The following is an 8,066-nucleotide window of genomic DNA, read 5'->3' on the forward strand; positions in this document are numbered from 1 at the left end:
CAATGTGTGCGCATTTGCTTTAGTTTCTGCCTCCTCCCCCCCCACACACGTTGTATGTTTTCGGAAATAATCGTACAGCTGTATCTGTCTTTTATAGATGTGATCAGACTAAAGACTAGTGATATTTGGAGGGTGCGATATTATTCTGTAAGTACTCAAGATTTATAAGCAGAAACTGTCTGTGATATTGCTGTTTATACCCATACTATAGATTTAAAAAAGCACCCTAATGGCTGTCAGATTTGTTTTTTTACAGCAAAACATAATTAGGCATCATTTAGAGACTAAATTGTACCATGAGTGTCACGGTGTAAACTTGTGACTGCATTCAGACTGAATTCACACACATATACCGCACACACATAAACTGCACTTTATCTCTGTCTGTTTGCCGGCACCGTACATCATAGTTACACAGATCGGTGTAGCGGTTCTATGTATTGTGTGTTTATATTTATTGTGTGTTTATATTAGTTGAAGTGTTCTTTTATGTGCTTGATTTAAGTACCTGTATGAGGTTGTGTTGCTTGTGTATCTATGTTAGCAACTCGAATTCTACTCTGTTATGAGATTCTGTTTGTTAACTTTTTCGTGTGTAAGAAATAATCATAAAACCACGTACATTTGGGTTAGAAGATTTATTACAATATTTGGCATAAATACAGGACAACACTTACACGTTTTAACACCCATGTTGCAAAGCCTGTACGCTTATCCGTTTGGGCTATTTATAGGTGGGGTAAATCTAAACAGCGTGGCCATGTTACGGGTGGTGTGTGACGTCATCGAATGTTCCATGGTACATACCTGTGAACAAGTTTTATTTTTGCAGATGTAGCCGGTCCCACTCGCCCCGCTCTCCGCAGGCTTCGAACCGAAATCGGTCGGAATGGGAGACGGGCGCTCTCTAACGAGGAGGCTAAAGACCGCAGTCTCTAGCGTCTGTCGCTAGAGCGTCTCTGTTGGTCGGGGAGTGAGGCTTACACACTGCACAGCTCTTCACTAGCTTGCACCCGTTACATAGACATTATTTGTATAAGACCTTCTGTGATATTGGAGTATAATCTAATTTGAACGTTTTTAATTAGTCATATATGTGTATATGCATTTATATAATATATATTTAAACAGCCCCGCTGCTCCCATCACGCGCATCACGCGCTGTGCGAAGGGCACCAAGTGCTGAGGTGGCATTTTTTAAAAATCTAATATTATTTCTATATAAATAATTATTAGGCAGGCACATTTTAGCCATGTATATGTAAAAAAAAATGACCGAACAATCCCATTCTGATTCTGATGCAAAAGCCTTTAAGTGCCATCTGAAATTTTGTTCTATAATGATCATTTTTATCAGGCTTGTATATTTAAGTTCGGTTATTTTCATTGCCAAAACTTGTGTAAATGCTTGATCCATACAGAATAGCATTATGGCTCTCACAAAACGTATGTCTCTTTGGTTTATTTTGACAACATTGAACACTTTACTTGAATGTGTGTTTTAGCTGTTCTACATAGCCTAGTGTGTGAGAAAGTAAATGTATGACTTTTCGTCCTCTAAATCTTTGTTTTATTTAAGAAGATTGACTATTCTTGTTTGTACTTGTTGATTATTATTTAATGTTATTTATTCAAAGTGACATTGGGAAATTGGGATAAAATGTCTGGATGATTTTGATAGTTTTTTGTTTTGCTATTCTGTTTACTGAAGAAAAGTTTGCACTTTCAAATGTGTAGTGTGTGTTGGCTATTCTACATATGTTTACAAAGTCAGCAAAGCTGTAATGCTGCTATTGTGTTATTGGTATTGTATATGTTTGGTAATAAAAAGAGGGAGGAGTCAAGCCTATAAATGACGCCAGGACACAGTGTAGGGTAGTCTGATGTACTGCTTGGTGAGAGATGGGCAGAGCTCATTGACCTAGTGGTCATGCATCGCCTTTATTATTTTTGAACAGTTTTTGTTTTGCCTTTTGTTTATTGCTTTTGTCACTTTGGGAGGATCACACTGAATGGCACAAATAAAGTCACCCTAAAGAAACCTATGCTGTAGTTTGCTTTGTCACTTGTGGCCTCCATCCACCAGGAGCATCCTAACAATGAGCATCAAGATCAGGGGGGTTATTTAAACTTTTACTTACACAAGATACTTTGTTACTAACCATATGCACTTAAACATACATACAATCAATTTAAACGTTTTTTTTTCTGCACTACAGATTTTAGTTTTTTTCTCTTTTCACAGTGTTTTTTCTGTCACAGTGTTTGTCCATTGTGTTGTTTTGATGTATGCGGTTATCTTTCAGCAACAGCCAGTGGGATGTGTTTACTTGAGCTCAACAGGAGCTGACTCATGGTACGTACATGTCACCTTTTTGCCACACCGTAACTTAAAAAAAGACATGGTGATGAAACTCTGGGCCTTTACTGCTGCCAACTTCACTGATGTGCTCCCAGAAAGATCCTGTCAACTTCAGTCACGCTGCTGAAGAATGAAGATTCTGAACCAGTCATAAAAGAACCTAAAGGAACAAAAACATCTTTCATAAAATATGTCCAAGCAGATATCTGAAAGAAAATTAAAGACGGGGTAACATATGCTGGCTTAACATGGTCAACTTGTTAAAAAAGCAAGTTGGACGTATGACTTAGTATTTCTGTACTCTTTACAGCACTCTAACTAGTTTTATACAAGTCTGGTTCCCTGTTCCAAAAAGGGAATCATACTGGATAACTAGTTGTCTGTCACATCACCCGTCACTCCTCGTAACGTTAAATGTGCTAATGAGTGCACAGAGTTGACAGTAATCTGCTTGGAAATGTTTTGCACAGTCGATCGATCTACACAATAGCTGCCCTACACTATGTGAGAGTCTACAAGCGTTTATAGACCACACAATACAACGGCAGATTTCTTGTGCTAATTTCACACAGCACCAGAGTATAGTTGTATGGCTTGTTTGTGGTTGTCTCAGTCAGACAGCAGTCTCATACCACGGCCCACCCACAGTCTGTCTGCTTACGCAATTACACTCAAAAGCCTGAAAAGACAATCAAGCAAGCTCTAACCCAACTGGGTGATGTTACAGAACTTCTGCAAGAGACCATTTTATTGAATATAAAAATGTCTATATTTTCTGCTGTTGTGTTATTGTATCTTTGCAGCAAGTTTTGTTGCATAATAATTTTTTCCCTGAAAAACAGTTAAAATATTGTGAAATAAAACAATGGACAGCAAAAATACGATAACAAAAATAGTCTTCAAATGCAGTGTACATTATTTACAGCAATAATATGACCAGGGCCGCCGCTAGCCATTTTGGTGCCCTAAGCATAATTCCATTATGATGCCCCCCCCCCCTTAAAGGTGCAAACTTTTCTTCAGTAGAATAGTAAAACAAAAAACTATCAATGTATAACAGTAAAATCTCAATTCAGATTGCAAGCTGCACCGAAATTAAAGTTACTCGCCCCGCGAGACACGGGCTTCGAACCGACGTCGGGTTTGAATGGTAGACGAGCGCTCTAACGAGGAGGCTAAAGCGTCTCTGTTGATTGGTAGTGAGGTTTACACACTAGATAGGTTTTATACATGGCTAAAATATGCCTGCCTAATTATTTTTCTATAGCCTAATAAAATAATATTAGGCCTACATTAAAATTCATCAGGCTATTTTTGGTGCCCCCTCAGCACTTGGTGCCCTACGCACAGTGCGTGATGCGCGTGGTGGGAGCGGCGGCGCTGAATATGACATTAAATGGATCTAAATGGATTAATTAGAAGAGTATTACTCCACCACCTATGTGACGTCATCAACTATGTTGTTGAACAAACTTTGTTCACACCACAGATGTGCGACAATGTTTTCGGGAAACAGTTGTGAGCATCGTATGGTGGTTAACCAGCGAGTAATGTCGTTGTTCGGGAAGCGCTTAGGTTATCTGCCCTATACAATGGCTATAGTACCTCAAAGCGAAATAGGGTTTTCATTTACTGTTTATTTCATAGACATATGTATAGATTTCCTAATGGGATATTCACCTAAAAATTTAAGTTCTGTCTTCTTTAATCCCCCTCAAATTGTATCAAATCTGTATACATTTCTTTGTTTTGATGAAAACAGAGAAAGATATTTGGAAGAATGCTTGTAACCAAACAATTCTTGGCCACCATTGACTACCATGTAGGGAAAATTACGTTGTTCTGTTGAACACAAAATAATATTTTTTGAAGAGTGTAGAAAAGCAAATAGCTTTACTATAGTATAGTTAATGGTGATCTAGAACTGTTTGATTACACACATTCTTCCAAATATCTTTCTCTGTGTTCACCAGAACAAAGAAATTAATACAGATTTGGAACAACATGAGGGTGAAGAAAATGTGACCAAATTTATATAATGTGTGAAGTAAAATAATATTTATATATTTGTTATATAGGTATAGACCATTTATACATGTATTTTATAAATTAACAAATAGCATTGGCCGATTTAATATGACTTCATGTTTTGAATGAGTATGTGAATAAACACGTGACAAATGAATGTGTGTTGTTCTTATAATATGTTAGCCCATGTTGTTCTCACATATTTTTGTAGGACACTATATGCTAATCCGGCCGTAAAATGTCTGTGCTGCTTGCAGGCCTGTAATAGCAGATTAAAAGACCATCGGAAAAGTAAAAAATCATGCATTAACACGTGCACTTTAATTAATTCAATTTCCTCCATATTCTGGAATTACCATCTACTTTAGAGCTCATCATGTTTGAAGTTTTCTGAAGTGCCTCATCCCTCATTTGGAAATCTAAATGTAGAGGACAATGTAAAATAGTATGACAAACAAATCACTTCTGTCTTCTGAAACTGCTGTCTTCTGTATCTCCTTAAAAATCGTTATTATTAATCACCCTTTGTTTGTTACTGGGTTTTGCAAATATCTTACAAATATAATGTATTAAAAAGTGTTTGTCAACTTTGACAACAGAGTATTTAATCAGTTGAAAAGTACAGTGTTTTTTCTTAATTTGTCCCAATTTACACCTCCAATGTTTCGGAAGGACAGCAACAAAATCTTACTCTGCTATCATATTGCATTTACACCCTTCTCGTTCACCGCAGCACAAACATGTATATTAACTGCAACTCCGAGTTATAGTAATTTTAAAGAATAAATCTGAGGACTGTCAGGCAGACCAGCAATAGGGGGCCATCATTTGGCACGAAAAGCAGTTGGATGCTCATAGCATGACACTACAATAAGAGGCTTTGCTTTAGTCTGTGGCCTAACATTCAATCAGATTGCATATCTGAATCCAGCTGATATTTCTCCAGTACAATGAATTATCTGCTTAAATCCACATGAACACAAGCACCATGAGAAAGAGGTTAAGCATGGTCACTAACCACGCTGTGCATTGTCCAAAGAACAAGGCTGTTTGATTGTCTTCAGCATGCTGTGCATTCTTATCTCAGGAATACACAAGATGGATGGAAGCATTGGTGTGCATCTTACTGTGCTGCACTTTGTTGTAAATCTAAAAATGGAAAAAATGCTGTTTTGTGAAGCTCTGTGGTGTTAAGCATATGGGAGGCTGTAGACTATTTGATGATTTTTTATTTTTTTATCAGGTCTATCAGCAGCACGTATGCTGTGGCAGACATGTTAGCATATACATTTGTCGGTCTCGGAACGTCATGTTGAATCATGTTGATTTTCTCAGAATTTGGCTTGTCTACCTTGATTACTCTGATCATTTGTAGTTAACACACCATAACGATTCCATTTCAATTGAATCAATCAAAATAGCAAAGCATGTTTTACATGTTTTCAATAGAGAGAACAGCTTTAGTTTCTTCAACACAATAGTGGGCAAATTTGCTAATAAGCTAAGTGCCAGTACGGTGAAAGACGTGCAATGACAGGACCATAGACCGTATACAATATGGACGACATGCTCCCATTCACTTCAATTGTAGAACAATGAAGCCAATACATCAGAGTTATGGGCACTGCCATTGATGTCATTTGGAGCCAGAGTCTGCGCAGTAGTAAGCGCGAACTGATGACTCAAGCGTAAAAAAATAAATCATGTTATCAAACCCCTTTTAATAACGTCTTTATTTAAAACCAATTTTATTTGAAAAATCTACACTTGGACATACATCAATGTGATAAAAACTGACTAAATCAACAGAAGACATCTAAGGAAAAATATTACTTGTAGTGTAATTGGATTTCATAGTTTGGCTCCTGTACTATTTGTTAACATGGATAGGGTGGGATTTATGACCAACACTGCAGCCAGCCACCAGAGAGCGATCAAATAGCTTCACTTTTTAGTTCAGAAGTAAAGGAACAATTCAGGGTTTTTGTGTTTTAACAACGTGTTCTGTGTTTTACCCTTTTTTTATTTTTCGTTTTTCCCCTGTAAAGCTGCTTTGGAACACTGCAAATTGTGAAAAGCGCTATATAAATAAAATTGAATTGAATTAATACCTTAGAATAAGCTTTTAATATCTAAATACAAGGACCTCGCCGCCATGTTTTGTACAGCAGCTTAAAACGGACAAACAACTCTACACTGCGCGCTTCCTCTATCCTGCGGTATAGTCTTGAAACGGATGGTGCTCTATGGTTCGGAACATATGTGACCCGCAGATTAACTGTATGTTTATTAATCATTGAGTAAAAGAGTAAAATCATCTGATCTCATTGCTGCTCTAAGGTCATTTCAAATTTGAAAGAAGTTGAGTTGCACTGTTGTTATACAAAGCAAACAAACATCAAATTGTCTGTAAAGGAGAACATCCATGTCTTTTTCAAAGGAGACGATGTTGGTGTTAGGTGACGTTTCGCACTAGGCGCTGCAGATGCAAGCTGTTCCCAATTAACCATTTTAACATTTTATCCAGCAGGCTAGCCATCCCTACGCTGGGTGGGAGGGCCTCTTTCCCAGCATGCCCTTTTCCAGATAAGCAAAGATGGAGATCAAGCTGCCTAATATAATTGCATATTAGCTGGCTCAGGCCTGAGCTCCCAGTGGGGCTGTTAATTTATCGCAACCAATTAAAATTCCTGCCACTTTCTAATAGCACTAATGAAAGGCCTCTCCCTGCACTAAAAGTAGGCTACATTGAAGTTTTTTTTATTTGGACACAAGGTGCATTAATCTCACCTAAATGCATAGAAAGCAAGCAAGCAAGAACAATTCGGCAGCAAATGTTTACCATATGTCACATCGGCCCTAATTAGCGCAAGAGGAAAACCGGCCGAAAGTAACGAGATGTATATACATTTGTTGGAGTCTAGCACTCAAGGTGCTCTCGCCGGGATTCATTTTAGAAGGATAATGTGCAGAACTAAGCACTTTTAAGTCTCCTTTCTAGCATGTTGCTGCTCTTCAGAGGGCTATAAATATACATCTTTCAGAAATTTGGTCTTAACTGCAGGTTTGCTTTCTCTCATCAACAGCGTTTGGCTCTTTGAAGGTGGCAGGCTTCACCTTTTCATAGTTTTGTTGGTGCTGCTCTAAAAATAGAATCGATGATTCCTAAAAGAAAAGTTCTTGTGATAATAGGAGCAGAGAGATTTATGCATTCTGTTTAAAAATGGAAGTGCTTACATGCTGTCTGTGACATTTTACAGTCCTGACCGGGCAGTACGGGAGTGAAATGGAAGACAGGGGTGATGTGTTCACAGTAAAGGTCTCGTAGAATGTTCCTACGGAATGTTCTCCATTTAGACTGAAATAAGAAGAAAAGTGGAAAAAATCAATAGCTTCAGTCTGGAGTTGTCAATCTCACTAAAAAGAATGAATACATTTTTTTCTCATAAAAGAGAAGCAGAGTAGGATCCCAGGAGACCGGCTCCACACGAGGACCTAATAGTGTCAGAGAAAAATAGCAGTCGCTGAATATTGCTTATTTATTTATTCATTGAGAACATCGATCTAGTAAACCGACTTGGAATTTGTGAAGTGAAAAGCTTGATTAAAAGATGAATGGAATGAAAATACTTTATGGTTTAAGGCTGAGCTGTTGTACTGTAAGTGGTCCTTTGTG

Source organism: Barbatula barbatula (assembly GCF_947034865.1).
Source record: "Barbatula barbatula genome assembly, chromosome: 1".
NCBI classification, from domain to species: Eukaryota; Metazoa; Chordata; class Actinopteri; order Cypriniformes; family Nemacheilidae; genus Barbatula; species Barbatula barbatula.